At 33.0% G+C, this 16523-nt stretch overlaps 1 pseudogene; it reads left to right on the forward strand.

Annotated features, from left to right (window-relative positions):
* The first annotated feature begins 5124 nt into the window (after window positions 1-5124).
* Window positions 5125-15503, forward strand: LOC139875753 (ABC transporter G family member 3-like; annotated as a pseudogene).
* Window positions 15504-16523: the final 1020 nt, after the last annotated feature.

Consider the following 16523-nt stretch of genomic DNA (forward strand, 5'->3'; position numbering starts at 1 on the left):
AATAAGGGTACTTGTATGTTTGTTACACAAGCCCTTAAATTGTTCCTCGACTTTATTCAAAAATTATTTAGCATTTCGGAGTCAAAAAAGCTCCCCAAATAGTTGTCAAAAGAGAATTCGTCATTATTATCTGAGACATACGATTCGATCTTTCCATTGCATAGTCCAAATCATTTATGTCGAGAACTTAATTTGATCTTTTTATGAGGTATTTTTAGTTTTATTTAAGTGTTTTATGCCAACATACGATTTTCCATAGCATTGGTCTTAAAGCTGAAATGTAGCGCTCATTCTAAAGCTCATTATTATGCTCATTAGTAAACTCATTATTAAACTCATTATTATGATCAGTAATATGATCATTAAGATGCTCATTAATGACTTAATTAATGGTACAAATATTAAGTTATAACATAAGAGTGTTTAGTGACGTAATAATTATATCAATAATAACTAACCATAGGGCAAAAATCGGTGTAGATAATCTAATCACAACACAAAATTAGATCTATCAAAGAAGTTGGATGAAATCATTGACTTCTCGTTGATTCCATCAATAATACACTTATAACTTCTCAGTTAAATAATGCAAAATTGGTTTACAAATACATCACCGTTGGGCAGAAATATAAGTAAACTAATTATAAATAATTTGCAAAATACCATATGATGTTTCAAAATTATGGGTCACCGTTGGGCTATCTCACAATCTTTAGACACCAAACGTAACTTAATATGACTTTTCATTCACCATAATTATTTCAACTAGTAGCCTTCCGTTGGGCCGACAACTAATCTTAATAATTAGGTAGTCATTAAACTTGCTAATAAAATATATATAAACATGTTCCGTAATGCCCTATAGTAAACGAATTTCACACAATTAATTATCCAAAATAGACAGCTAAGTAGATCTATTGGAGAGGTAGGATCCTTTTGGTCTATGTCCTTTTGAAAAAAACCAGCCCAAGTTCAAGTAGAAAATTCTTGACATCGTCTATTCGGTCATTCATTGTGAAAAATAAGTTTACATAAATCAATGATTCTTTGAATTTCCAATTATCAAATGCTATTGAACAATACAATTATATTATTTATGTTATAAATAGCATTGAAATTGAAGTTGAAATTTAGATTAAATTAATAATAATAATAATAACATTTGGTGAACTCAAAAGTTTAACATCAATTTAATAAGTCGTAAGTTACCAAAACCTTTAGATATCATACATAATCATCATAAACATAACATCAATATATTATTAAGTGCTTCAAAAGCCACCTTAAAAGTATTCTCTTAAATAATATGAAACTTATTTATCTCATATTAGAATACATATAATTAATTTATTGATTTATCAATTATATGTTGAATAACACCTACGATTTTCATAAGTTTTGTTGCTTTCAATTTGATAAGTCATCAAGATCATTATAGAATATTTATCAAATTGTAAGAAATGTTTATTACACTTAAAGTTGAACTAAATAAGTAGTGTTCAATATTGAAGATTAAAAATAAACAAATATATGTGTAATTAACATACTAATAATTATAACCAATAACAAAACTTATTATTCATAAAATAATGAGAAAATTAATCATCAACTTTATTCTTTAATGGTGATTTCAAAAAAATATTTCCTAAACTAAAAAGAAAATCATCATAATATAACCATATCATGACCTTTAGCAAATTCAACGCTAATTTGATTCATCTATTACTAATTTAATAAAACTATTAATAGAGAAATAACGTTGGAAATTATGTCATTAACACATATCAAAACATTCATGATACAACATAGTTCAAGATTATCATATTCATATTATAAAACTTAACATAATATAAACATGAGCAATAGTAAAAACTATTTTAACGAATTACAAGATTAGAGTAATATGGATCATCATCATATATTCATCCAATAAATTATAAGTCAAGTTCATAAAAAAGTATCAACACACATAATTACTAACAACTCATTAGATAAACACATGAGTCATGTTAAACTTATAGTGTAGTATTATTTAGATTATAACATACAAGACAATATAAAAATCTAAAATATGTTATAATCCTTTAAAAGATTGAACATGACTTTCATATATTCACATGCATACATAATTTGGATTCTAATATATGTGATTATTCGCTCTGATTACCACATGTTAAACATATCATAATCATCATGTAATTCATAATAATAATAAAGATTAAAAGATGATACTTGAATTGAGTGATGATGAAGAAGTCATAAGTTCATGATTAGGATATTTGATCTTCTACTTGAAACCTCTCCTTAAGTGATGGATTTCATTAGTGGTAAGATTAGTGTTGTGTTGTCTGATGAGGTGATAAATAAGCCTCTATATATATAGAAGAGGTCAAGGTAGGGATCAACTCCCGGGCTTTATGAAGTGGTATCTCAATAGACTCCCATCAAGACTTATTAAGAACACTTCATTATGGCGGTAACTAAGACTCTTCATAATAATGATAAATAACTAAATAAAACATAAATACTATGTCTCATAACCTCGTATTACATTAAGAGGATGGTTAATGATAACATCTCAAGAGTCTAGTAACATAATGTGTATTAACACATATTTTAAATCAATAATCATTATACATAAATATGGTAGGACATTAATATAGGAATAATTCTAACAACTAAGTTCTGGAGAGAGAAAGTATATATGATACGAGAATTGGTTATACATTTTACTGATCTTTAGCTTATGTGCTTTTTACTTATCACTTTTTTTTGCAGTTACTGAATTTATGTGGTTATAATATTGGGCTACTTGTACTAGTTACCTCTTTGTGATGTTTTACCTTTGCTCCATTTCATTGTATACAACTGTTGAGTGCGAATCGAGTTAAACGAAATTGAAGGTTGCTGATAACAGTCGCATTGCGACCGCGATGGGTGGGCAGCGAATGAAGGTTTTGGAATAGCTTGCATTGCGGCCACGATGGTTGGTTTGCGACCGCGACGACGTCCTGCTTGCTGAACAAGTTGTTTCCTTTTATCGTTTTGCACTATAAGTACAACCCTTGTTAAAGTATAAAGAGTGTTTATTATTTAGTGGATGCCTTATACATAATAATCAACCATATATATATATAGGCTAATACCCTAACCAAATGCTAATGGGCTAAGCCCAAAACATAAATGCATGGACTATTAAATATGGGCTAACATCCTCGGGCAGTTGGAGCTAGAATACTCCGGACGCTCAAACTTTATCTGAACTCATCAAAAAGCGCAAACGGCAGACCCTTAGTAAAGATGTCGGCAAACTGGTGGTATCTAGAGGGAACATGTAGGACCCGAACCTGTCCCTGAGTAACAAGATCGTGAACAAAGTGAATATCAATCTCAATGTGCTTGGTTCGCTGATGTTGAACAGTATTAGAAGATAGATAGACGCAGCTGACATTATCACAGTAGACCAATGAAGCTGAAGTAAGTGGAAAATGAAGCTCGCGCAAAAGATTACGGATCTAGCAGGTCTCGGCAACGGCATTGGAAACTCCTCGATATTAAGCCTCTGCACTGGAACAATAGGGTGATAAATGAATAAAAAGGTGTCACAACGACTCTAATGAAAACCAATTCACTGAGCATAACCTGTAAATCGCTGAAACCATGCACGGGGGCCTGCTTAAGACAATATAAGGATTTCTGCAGGAGGCAGACCTGATCCGGGTATCGAGGATCCCGAAACCCTGGTGGATAATGCATATAGAAAGTCTCTGAAAGTTATCCGTGGAGAAAGGCGTTCTTGACATCTAGCTGATGAACTGGCCAGTGACGAGATACCGCCAAACTGAGTACAGTGCGTATCGAAGCCGGTTTGACAACCGGGTTGAAGGTCTCATCATAATCAATACCAACCTGTTGGATTCGACCGTTAGCAACAAGTTGAGCCTTATACCTACTGAAATGACCGTCTGTATTAAACTTGTGCTTAAATAGCCACATGGAGCGAACTATGTTCGTGTCCGATGGGAGAGGCACAGTGTCCAAGTATTGTTGTTAATTAAAGCGTTATATTTATCAGTCATAGCTTGTTTCGAATTGGGGCCGTGAAGGACTTAAGGATAAGTACGTGGAATGGGAGAAATGACACTTGTGTGAAGGTTGAGGCGTTTAACAGGTCTTGTAGTTCCAAGGCGAGTACGGGTGATCATGGGGTGAGTGGAGGTGGATGAAGATATAGCCTCAGTAGGAGGAGGTTGTGTCTCCGAGGTAGGAATTGGAGGAGGAACTGTAGCCTCAGTAGGAGGAGGCTGTGTCTCCGAGGTAGGAGTGTGTGTAGGTGCAGTGATGATAGCCTCAGTGGAAGGAGGTTGTGTCTCCGGGGACGTAGTAGAGTGAGTGGATGAGAGGTGAAATGATCGAGAAAATAGATTTGGTGGAGGATCCAGAAAGTCGTAGGATGGTGGCTGAGTAGGTGTCATGGAACCGAATGAGAAAGAGGACTCGTCAAAGGTGATGTGTCGAGATAGGATGATTTTGTTGGTGGTGAGGTCAAGACATCTGTAACCCCGGTGGTTAGAGGGGTACCCAAAGAAGATGCATGGAGTAGAACGTGGAGAGAGTTTGTGTGGAGTAGTTAGGTGAGGGTAGCAGAGGTATCCAAACACACGGAGGGTCGCATAGTTGGGTTTCAGTGGTATAGGTGTGAGTAAGGAATGTCATGATTAATAACGGAAGAAGGAAGAATATTAAGGAGATGAGCTGCCATGTGAAGGGCTTCAACCCAGTAAGTAGGAGGAAGGTGAGCTTGAAAGAGTAGTGTGCGAATTAGGTTATTGATGGTTCAGAGCATGTGTTCGGACTTTTCGTTTTGCTGAGAGGTGTGAGGGAAGGAGAAGCGGATAATCATGTGACCAGCACATTAGTGCAACTAAACTGATAATTAACTATCGTTAGAGCTAAGCATGTAAATGTTGACTCTAAAGACTAACTGTGCATTTATAAACTCGAAGGGATGAATAAAAGCAAAATGGAATAACACAAGGATTATTTAGGCACTTTTGTCTTTATTTTAATTTAATCATATCATCAGAAATTAAACCCTAAAATAAATAAAAATTAACTACAATCATGGCTTTATCGTTGTTAAACGGTGATAGAGCCATGGTGACACTGTTTGTTTCCAGCATTACATACCCTGTATCTATTCTTTTTGAAACTCTAGCTTTTGTGCTTATTACTATTTTCGATTTATTCGTCGAGATCTCAGTTAAATCGTATGATTCCGTGTTTCCTTTCAAGACAGGTAGTTAATTGATCTCTAAAGCTCACTCTTTTCATTGAATTGTGTTAATTAGGGTTTATACATACGCATATATATCCAGTTGAGATATGTATTTTTTAGTTATATGGTTGTTGAGGTTGTTACGGATATTTAGGTTCTAATTTGATTATATACAATGATGAATTATGTTTATGATGATTTTATAATATTTTTATTGTTGTTAAACGGTGAGAGAGCCGTGGTGATACTGTTTGTTTCCAGCATTATATACGTTACACCTGTATCTATTCTTTTTGAAACCCTAGCTTTTGTGCATATTACTATTTTCGATTTATTCGTCGAGATAGTTAATTGATCTCAGTTAAATCGTATGATTCCGTGTTTCCTTTCAAGACAGGTAGTTAATTGATCTCTAAAGCTCACTCCTTTCATTGAATTGTGTTAATTAGTTTTATACATACGCATATATATATATATATATATATTCAATTGAGATTTGTATTTTTTAGTAATATGAGTCAAATTTTGAATTTTGAGTAGTTGTTGAGGTCGTTACAGATATTTAGGTTCTAAGTTGATTATATATACTATGAACTATGATTTATGATTATGATGTTTTTATATTTTTTGTTGTGAAAAATTGAATTTTAGTTTTTTTATTGGGATTTAATGATGTTATTATAGGCCAAGTGCTTCATCATGGATTCTGTTGGGGGCTGTTACACTTCCTGGACTTGCATTCTCAAAGCTGATACAATTATCAAGAAGTTTGTTGGTGGATGAAGTAGGAATTGAAGGTACATTGTTCACTTATATCGGTATTATAGAAAAAATCGTTAAAACTTTGTTATGTGATTATAATGTAAGTGACTAAATGAGTTGATGTTAATATGGAATGGATGCTGGTATTTTTTCAGGGCCTAAACACAATTACATACATTTTAGGATATGTACATTCAATAAGGTTCGTAATTAGAAAAAAGACAATTTCACCTCTAATGTGTGGGAGAAACTAGTAAATCACGACCATCCATTTTTAAAAGTGGAAGGTTGGTTTTTGCCAATGTAAAAATACAAATTTGGACTGTCACACTATTTTTGTACAAAGGGAGTATATTTGATATTACTATGCATTTTAGTGATCTTTAGCTTACCTGCTTTTTTACGTATCACCTTTTTTGCGGATGTTGAATTTTTATGCAGTTGCAATATTGGGCTACTTGTACAGTTGTACTAGTTGCCTCTTTGTGCTGGTTGGAACACCAAGTCCCGTATTAGCTCCATTGCCTTGTATACGAAGTCATGTGCTATCTGTCTTTTGCTGTCAAATTGTATAGTGGTGAGTTTGCGTATTAAATTCTTTCTCAAGATTCCATCTTTGGTAAACTTAGATGCATACTTCAGATGAATCATAAGCCAAGGTTGCAAAATTGGTATTCGGGGAGTACTCGGATGCTGACCAAGTTTGACTTTGACCGAGTTTTGACATGTTTTGACTGATTTTCCAAGTAATCCGAGTTTTGACCCATTTTCTGAGTAATCCCAAGCTTTGGCCGAGTTTGACCGAGTTTGACCGAGTTTGCCCAAGTTTGCCCAAGTTCGACTTTGATGGAGTTTGACCAAGTTTTGACCAATATTAATTTTGTTTGATTTTTCGAGTAATCCCGAGTCTTGACAGAGGTTTGACCGCTTTTCCGAGTAATTCCGAGTGTTGGCGGAGTTTGATTGAGTACTTGGCGAGTACTTGGCTTTTGCAACTCGGCGAGTACCCGGTCAAACTAGGTCACAATTTGGAAAATCGGCCAAAACTCTGCCAAAACTCAGGATTACTCGGAAATTCGGTCAAAAAATAGGTCAAAGTAAAAGTTGGTCAATGTATGAGTACTCTTTGAGTTGCTGAGTACTCCCTAAAACGTCCCGACCGAGCACTCCCTTAATAGCGATTTTTGGTCAAAGTTAAAGTTGGTCAACGTACGAGTACTCCTCAAGTTGCTGAGTACTCCCTTAATAGCGATTTTCGCAACTTTGGTTAAAAGAAGTATTTGCATGTTTGATAGCCGGTGTTTGCTTATGAGGATTCTAATCAGCATTCGGGAGAGGTAGTTTTCCTTTTAGGACAACTTTTTGCGAGCTTTCCGATTTTGTTTCTAATATCGATTTCCGGGTGCTTTAAGACAACCGATTTCGTATGAACATTCACCTGATTGGGAAGATAATAATACGCATGTTGAAGTTAGGGTTGAAGAAGAGGGCGGTGACTCCATTAACACCGCCACAACTCCAATTTCACCGTCACTTTTAAAGATTACTAGCGGATCGATGACATCACCACCGTTGCCTGAAGGTGCAGTTGTGGCACGAAAAATTGCAGGGGCTACAATTGTATGGAAGGATTTAACGGTTACTATAAATGGTAAACGAAAATACTCTGATCAGGTGATTAAAAGTTCAAACGGGTATGCTTTGCCTGGTACAATGACAGTAATCATGGGCCCCGGAAAATCAGGGAAATCTACACTATTGAGGGACCTTGCTGGTATGTTGTACTATATGTTTCGTTACTTGTACAATGAAGATCTTTTTGTTGTGGATTATAAATTAATTTTTTTTTTTTTAGGAAGGTTGGATGATTCTGCGAAAACGGACGGTGAAGTATTTGTCAATGGAGCGAAGTCGACATTGCAGTACGGATCCTATGTAGGTCCTCATGATTTGATAGTAAATGATCATATATTACCATTTTGCTTGTTTGTTAAATGCATATAACAGAGTTATTGATTAAAAGGTATTCAATTGTACTGAAAATGCTACATTAAATGTTCTTTAATCATATATCTTGAAAGTTCTGAAGTTATAATTGATACAATTTTTCGAATGCGTGCTAAAGCAATGCAAGTTCGGTAAAATTTTGAATCGATAAGCTTTAATGTGTTGTACAATTTGATAACCACCATTTTAAAAGTAATAAGTACTTGTTCTGTACAATACATTAAAGCTTGTTAACGACAACCCTAAAAGCAAAATCCATAATTGAATTATATAAGCCCAAAAAATTAGTTAATAAACCAATAGAAATCTACCACGTGATAGAAAGGTATATTCTCTTGTCAGATAGAATTTTTTTTTTCGTATTCCCATTGAAAAGATTGAAGATGGTAAACTAATTCTTATTGATGATAGGGATTTGTTGAGAGAAAACACTCTTATCGGTTCATTAACGGTTCGCGAGTTTCTTTACTACTCGGCATTACTTGAGCTTCCGGGATTTTTTTTACCAAAAGAAGAGTGTTGTAGAGGATGCTATTCATGCCATGTCATTGGGTGGTTACGCAAATAAACTTATAGGCGGCCATTGTTATATGAAGGGCCTTCCTAGTGGTGAAAGAAGACGTGTTAGTATAGCTCGGGAACTCATTATGAGACCACAAGTCTTATTTATAGATGAGCCTTTGTACCATCTTGATAGGCATTTTTTTTTTTTTATTTTTTTGTTCTTATTCATACATAACAAGACAAACTTTTTTTTTCAATTAACAATAATTTTGTTTTCAGTGTGTCTGCACTTTTGATGATGGTGACATTGAAGAAGCTTGCAAGTACTGGTTGCACCTTAATATTCACCATTTACCAAAGTAGCACTGAAGTGTTTGGCCTTTATGACCGAATTTGTCTTTTATCAAATGGAAACACACTATTTTTGGAGAAACATTGGCTTGTTTGCAGGTAATTAATTAACCTAATTCTATGCGTTTTCAATAGTTCGTAGGTTTTCAAATATTTAAGAGGTGTTTGGATGTGCTTTAGGATATTTAAATATGTGATATTGAATAATCAGAGTTAATTAATAAGTTGTTTTAAAGCTGGTTGAAGAAGATAGTGTTTTAATATGCATTTACTACTTTTTGTGTTTGACAGATCTCATTAGTTAGGGGGACATAATAGATAAAATGGCTAAAAAGAAAATAAAGTAGAAAAAAAAAACAACAACAACAAAACCCAATACCACATGTAGACAATCCTTCCCCTATCCTTGAATAAAGACAAGTCATTTCTCCACCCTCCAAGAAGTAGAGAAAGTCCTCCCTCTCTCTCTTCGACGGATAAAGAGATTGCTTCCGAATGGACCTCCGGCCAATAAGTAGGAAAAATATTTCTTTTTTAAAGTAAAATATAAAAAATAGAACATGAGACGCCATAAAAATGGTAGGATCAAATTTCCATGGGTTTTAAATCCTGCACATTCAATATTCTTCAATCTAGGCTCTAAGTGGCAGTCAAGTCGCCAATAAATCGACGCTTGCTGTGTCGACTCAATTAATAGGCGGTGTTTGCTTATGAGGATTCTAATCAGCATTCAGGAGCAGTAAATTTCCTTTTAGGACAACTTTTTGCAAGCTTTCCGATTTTGTTTCTAATATTGATTTCCGGGTACATTAAGACAACCGATTTCGTATGAGGATTCACCTGATTGGGAAGATAATAATACAGATGTTGAAGTTAGGGTTGAAGATGAGGGCGGTGACTCCATTAACACCGCCACAACTCCGGTTTCACCGTCACTTTAAAAGATTAATAGCGGATCGATGACATCACCACCTTTGCCTGAAGGTGCAGTTGTGGCACGAAAGATTGCAGGGGCTACAATTGTGTGGAAGGATTTAACAGTTACTATAAAGGGTAAACGAAAATACTCTGATCAGGTGATTAAAAGTTCAAACGGTTATGCTTTACCTGGTACAATGGCAGTAATCATGGGGCCCGGAAAATCAGGGAAATCAACACTATTGAGGGCCCTTGCTGGTATATTGTACTATATGTTTCGTTACTTGTACAATGAAAACTTTTAGTTATGGATTATAAAAGGTTATTGTTTTTTTAGGAAGGTTGGATGATTCTGCGAAAACGTACGGTGAAGTATTTATTAATGGAGCAAAGTCGACCTTGCAGTATGGATCATATGTAGGTCCTCATGATTTGTTAGTAAATTTACCTTTTTGCTTGTTTATTAAATGCATGTTACATAGTTATTGATAAAAAGGTATTCGATTGTACCGAAAATGCTACATTAGTAACCCGATTGATTTACAATTTTGTTTGATGATGTTACAAATATTTTTTATCATATATTTTGAAAGTTATGAAGTTATAATTAATACAATCTTTCTTACGCGTGGTAAGGCAATGCAACTTTAGTAAAATGAAGATATGCATAAATATGCTTAACTTTATTAGGAACGTTGTTTCCATTTAAGAAATTTGTTAGAAGATATAAAAAAGTCTAGTAAAACTTAATTATAATATGTGAAAATAAGTGGCGTAATTGAAAGTTAATGAATTTAAATTATATATTATATATAAGCCAATAAACTAATTAATGGACTAATAGAAACTCACCACATACCAAATGGGCCTTTGGCCTAGCTGTATTGAGGTAACTCACAACCCTTAGGTTGTGAGTTCGAGTCCTGTTGTTGACTATTTGTAGTTGAGTGTGTGTGTTTGCTGTTCAAAAAAAGAAAAAAAAACCTACCACATGATATGAAGGTATGTCCTTTTGTAAGATATATTTCTTTTTGTTGGCCCATTGAAATGATCGAAAATGGTACACTAATTCATGCCATGTCATTGGGTGGTTATGCAAATAAACTTATAGGCGGCCATTGTTATATGAAGGGCCTTCCTAGTGGTGAAAGAAGACGTTAGCATAGCTCGAGAGCTCGTTATGAGACCACAAGTCTTATTTATTGATGAGCCTCTTTACCATCTTGATAGGTAATACACACACACACACATATACACACAAACACACACACACACAAATATATATCTATAGTTTCTATTATATTGCTAAAATGATGATGTCATTATTAGGCTAATTCCTTTGTTAAGAAAAAATCAAAAAGAAAAAGAAAAAAATCTAAGCATGGTAGGTGATGTCATTAATCTAAATAATTTTGAATAAAAATTAAATCTTACTAATTAATTATTATTATTAAATCTTATTAATAATTATTTTAATTATCAAAATTAAATAATTTTAAATTATTTTAATTAATTATTTTGAATTGAGTAAGAGAAGGTATAAAAGTTAGGTAGAAGGAAACCAATTCTACATTTATATTTTAATTTACACTTAAAATAAAATGACAACCAATATTATCTCTTATGATTGGATGTGGATTGTTTAATATGCATTTTAGGTGTTGATGAAATTTTCAGCCGACAAGTTTTTAGTCGGACTATGTGGTTATACGGGTCATTAAACTAAATAACTTTAGCATTTACGTTCACTTAATACCTAAAAGGCTAAAACAGATCATTAAACTGTTTCGTTTAAACAAACCCGTGATTTCACGGGTCATTTCACTAGTATATATATATATATATATATATATATATATATATATATATATATATATATATATATATATATATATATGTGTGTGTGTGTGTGTGTGTGTGTGTGTTTGTGTGTATATGTGTGTGTGTGTATATATATGTGTGTGTGTGTGTGTGTGTATACACACACATATACATATACACATACACGTATACATATACATACATATATCTTTTTGTTCTTATTTATACATAGCAAGACAACGTTTCTGTTTTCAATTAACAATAATTTTGTTTTTTCAGCGTTTCTGCACTTTTGATGATGGTGACATTGAAGACGCTTGCAAGTACTGGTTGCACCTTAATATTCACCGTTTACCAAAGTAGCACTGAAGTGTTTGGCCTCTATGATCGAATTTGTCTTCTTTCAAATGGAAACATGTTATTTTTTGGAGAAACATTGGCTTGTTTGCAGGTAATTAACCTAACTTCTATGTGTTTTTAATAATTAGTAATCCTTCAAAAAAATTTGAGATGTGTTTTGATGTGCTTTTTGATACTGAGTATGTGATATTTAATAATCAGAGTCAAATAATAAGTTGTTCTAAAACTGGTTGAAGAAGATAGTGTTTGATATGCCTTTACTACTTTTCATGTTTGGCTCATTAGTTAGGGGAACTTAATAGATGAAATGGCTAAAAATGAAAATGAAGTTGAACTGTTGAAAAAAACATAATCTTTAATGGTAGTAATAAAAATGAAATTTAACACATTATATTATATGTGCTACTAAACATGAACATGTTTTTTATGATGATGCAGCACTTCTCAAATGCAGGATTTCCTTGCCCAATTATGCAAAGTCCATCTGATCATTTTCTTCGTGCAATAAATACAGATTTTGACCGAATTATTGCAATGTGCAAAACCTGGCAGGTAAATTATTACCATATTTTGTTTGTATATTGTCATTAATGTTGCTTAATTATTTTGTTACTATATACTTTATGTTTACCAGTGATTTATATCTCGATATGCATCGAACAGGATGACAATGGAGATTTTTCAAATGTAAATATGGACACCGCTGTAGCAATCCGTACCCTTGAAGAAACGTATAGATCTTCAGCTGATGCATCAGCTCTTCAGACTATGATACATAGGCTTACTGAAAGGGTAAATATTATTTCAAGATTGCTTTTATTCTTTATGTATGTTAATGTTAATAGATTAAGGTAAACATTGCTTTTTTTTTTTTTTTTTTTTTTCTAAATTTTTTTTTTCTTTTTTTTTAAATATTGACTTTTTGGTCACAGGAAGGCCCATCTCTTAAAAGCAAGGGATTGGCAAGTAGTGCTACACGGATTGCAGTGCTGACTTGGCGATCGTTGTTGATTATGTCACGAGAGTGGAAATATTATTGGCTTCGATTAATATTATGCTTGCTCCTTTCTTTATGTGTTGGCACTGCTTTTTCGGGTTTAGGCCATTCGTTGTCTTCTGTTGCGGTGAGTTACATACGCTAATAAAGTAGTCAAGTAGACTGAAAAATGTAAACCGACTTATTTTTATCCAAAAAAACCAGCTCAATATATAAAAGATTGACTGAAAAATGTTTAATGTGCTAATATTAATTATTTGAATTGATTTAATTTAATGGTTTGTTGCTGGCACTAAGCCCGTTTCTTGACATAAATGTACCAAAATTGGTTATTTTTTATGCTATTAACAATGCATGATGTCACAACCATTCTATTTGCAAAATAATTTCAATGTATAAGTTGTTAATCTTGTTGTTTAATTGTAGACAAGAGTTGCAGCTATCTTTGTATTTGTATCTTTTGCATCACTCCTAAGCATTGTTGGTGTACCTGCACAATTAAAGGAAGTCAAGGTAATCATTACAAATTTTTTTAACATAAATTTGTATCATCAAAGTACGTTACATAAAGGGGGTTTTTTTTTTTTTTTCTTTTTTCTTTTTAACTAACTGAAGTACTTGCATGTTTAATGAAGGTGTTTGCTTGTGAGGATGCTAATCAACATTCAGGATCAGTAGTTTTCCTATTAGGACAACTTTTCGCCAGCTTACCTTTTCTGTTTCTAATATCGATTTCATCGAGTTTGGTTTTCTATTTTCTCGTGGGACTTCGTAGCGATTTCAGTTTTATGATGTATTTCGTGCTCAACTTCTTCATGTGCCTATTGGTTAATGAAGGGATGGTGCTTATTGTTGCCATCGTTTTGCAAGATATGTTTTGGAGTATCTCAACACTTGTGTTCATGCATGTGAGTTTTTTCCACTTAACGAATGTTAGTTTGCCAAATGTCTAAAATACCCTTTTATTGGATCTGAAAGAATCCTGTTTTTATGTTGTTTATTGTAGCTGGTCATGATGCTTTCTGCTGGCTATTTTCGGATTCGAAGTACTTTGCCTGGACCCGTATGGATGTACCCTGTATCCTACATTGCATTCCACACTTACTCGATACAGGCAAGTTTGTTTGATATCATAACTTTTATCTCCATTTTTTGTTGAAATCAATATGAAAATTAAAAAATTTAGACACAAAAAGTTGTGGGTGTTCATAAAGTTTAAATCTTGATATTAATTAAATTGTTATATTTGTGTTTTTAGGCAAGTTTGTATAATATCATAGCATTAACTCCAATTTTTTGGTTAATCTAATTTGAAATCATGAAAATAAAACAAAAAAGTTTGATGCTTGGATATTCATTAAATCGTTAAAAATTGTGTTTTTAGGCAAGTTTATATGATATCATAGCCTTATCTTCATTTTTCTGTGAAAATCAATATGTAAATATGAAAATGTAGACGGAAAAGGTTGTGGGTGTTTATAAAGTTTAAATCTTGATAAATTAATTTGATTTTTATATCTGTGTTTTTTAAGTTCGTATGATATCGTAGCATTATCTCCACTTTTTTCATTAAAATTATTAAAATCAAAATGGAAGTATAAATTTTTAGACACAAAAGGTTGAGGGTGTTTAAAAGTGAATCTTGGATATTAAGTAATTGGTTAGATTTGTGTTTTTAGGCAAGTTTGTATGATATCACATCATTAGCTCCTTTTTTTTTTTTTTTTTTTTTTGTTATAAACAATATGAAATGTTAAATTTGTGTTTTAGGCAAGTTTGTATGATATCGTAGCATTATCTCCATTTTTATGTGAAAATCAATATGAAAATATAGACAGAAAAGGTTGTGGGTGTTTATAAAGTTTAAATTTTGGTAAGTAATTTGATTGTTAAATCTGTGTTTTTTGGCATGTTTGTATGATATCATAGCATTATCTCCACTTTTTTCATTAAAATTTTTAAAATCAAAATAAAAGTATAAACATTTAGACACAAAAGGTTGAGGGTGTTCAAAAAGTTTGAATCTTGGATATTAATTAATTGGTTAAATTTGTGTTTTTAGGCAAAAGTTTGTATGACATCATAGCATTAGCTCCATTTTTTGTTATAATCAATATGAAAATATAATAATCTAGACACAAAAGGTTGTGGGTGTTCATAAAGTTTGAATCTTGTAAATTAATTAAATTTCTAAATATGTGTTTTTAGGGTCTCTTGGAGAATGAGTACCTTGGAACATCGTTTGCGGTGGGACAGGTTAGAACGATAACAGGTTACCAGGCTCTTCATAACGTATACGATGTTTCTTCAGATGATTATTCGAAATGGAAAAATCTGCTTATCCTTTCACTGATGGCTATCGGGTTTCGGGTTATTGTGTTTTTCTTGCTTCATATTTTCGTGAAGAAGAATTCGTCTTTATTTAGATTCCTATGTTGTAAACTCAAGATAAATGACCGGCGGTGAATGTATATTATGCACTTTCTTGCCTAATTGGGCTTCTTGTAATATGATTCCTCCATTTTTTGTTCTTTGTTATCAGACAATAATTGTTGTAGGAAATTGAAGGCATGGTTATCCCTGTTTTCGGTTATTTTTGTATATATTTTGACCCATTAATCTCACGAATCAGTATTTGAATTTTGTTATAATCACTGTTGTAAACGGCGTCTGTTGCGACGCCCGTTGCGGTGTTTTGGTGACTAAACCGTTTCGACCCCGTCCCATTTTCTTATAAGCCGGTTAACGGTAAAAGGTAAGGTCATATGCAGGAAAAATTGGGTCAATGCCGGTCAAAAGTCATAAATTCGGTTAAAATCAGTCATAAGTCGGTCAAATCAATCAAAATTGATGTAGTTTAGTGTTCCATTTTGTATTATATTAACGCTAATAGCAATTATAGGTACAAATTTGTCAACGAATGTTTTTTTGCTCTAAAATATGTGTAAATATATATTATATATATAAAAGTCAACGTAAGTCAACATCCGTCTCGACACCCGTCTTGACCGTCTCGACCCCGTCTCGACGTTTTAAGGCCCCGATCGTTTCGACCCCATCTCGCGTCTTTTTCAACCTTGGTTATAATTGATTGAATGTTGTATAAAGATTAGATGGGAAATAATTTATGTACTTTATTATTCAAATATTATACAAAGAAACATTCTCATATATATAGTAAATTTCCGAGAAATAGGATACAAATATATACCCAAATGAAATATATAACACTTTTAGACACCAATAGTTCAACAATAAGAACCAAGTTCTTGATGCAAACATTTGCTAACATTTGACACTTTCAAACACTAATGCGATTTAATACAATAATGCCAAGGTGAGCTCCAGTTATATTTTGAAGTGCAATGTATTTGAGTCAAACGTCGGGAGCTCTAGTTATATTTTGAATTGAAATGTATTAGGTAAACACGTTAAGCGTTTATGGAATTTCCGATTTTAATTTTGTGTGGGGTCTTTCATTCACAACCATCATGTCGTGAATTCGAACCGAGCAAAATATTGATC

This window comes from Rutidosis leptorrhynchoides, chromosome 11 (genome assembly GCF_046630445.1).
Source record: "Rutidosis leptorrhynchoides isolate AG116_Rl617_1_P2 chromosome 11, CSIRO_AGI_Rlap_v1, whole genome shotgun sequence".
Taxonomy (NCBI): domain Eukaryota; kingdom Viridiplantae; phylum Streptophyta; class Magnoliopsida; order Asterales; family Asteraceae; genus Rutidosis; species Rutidosis leptorrhynchoides.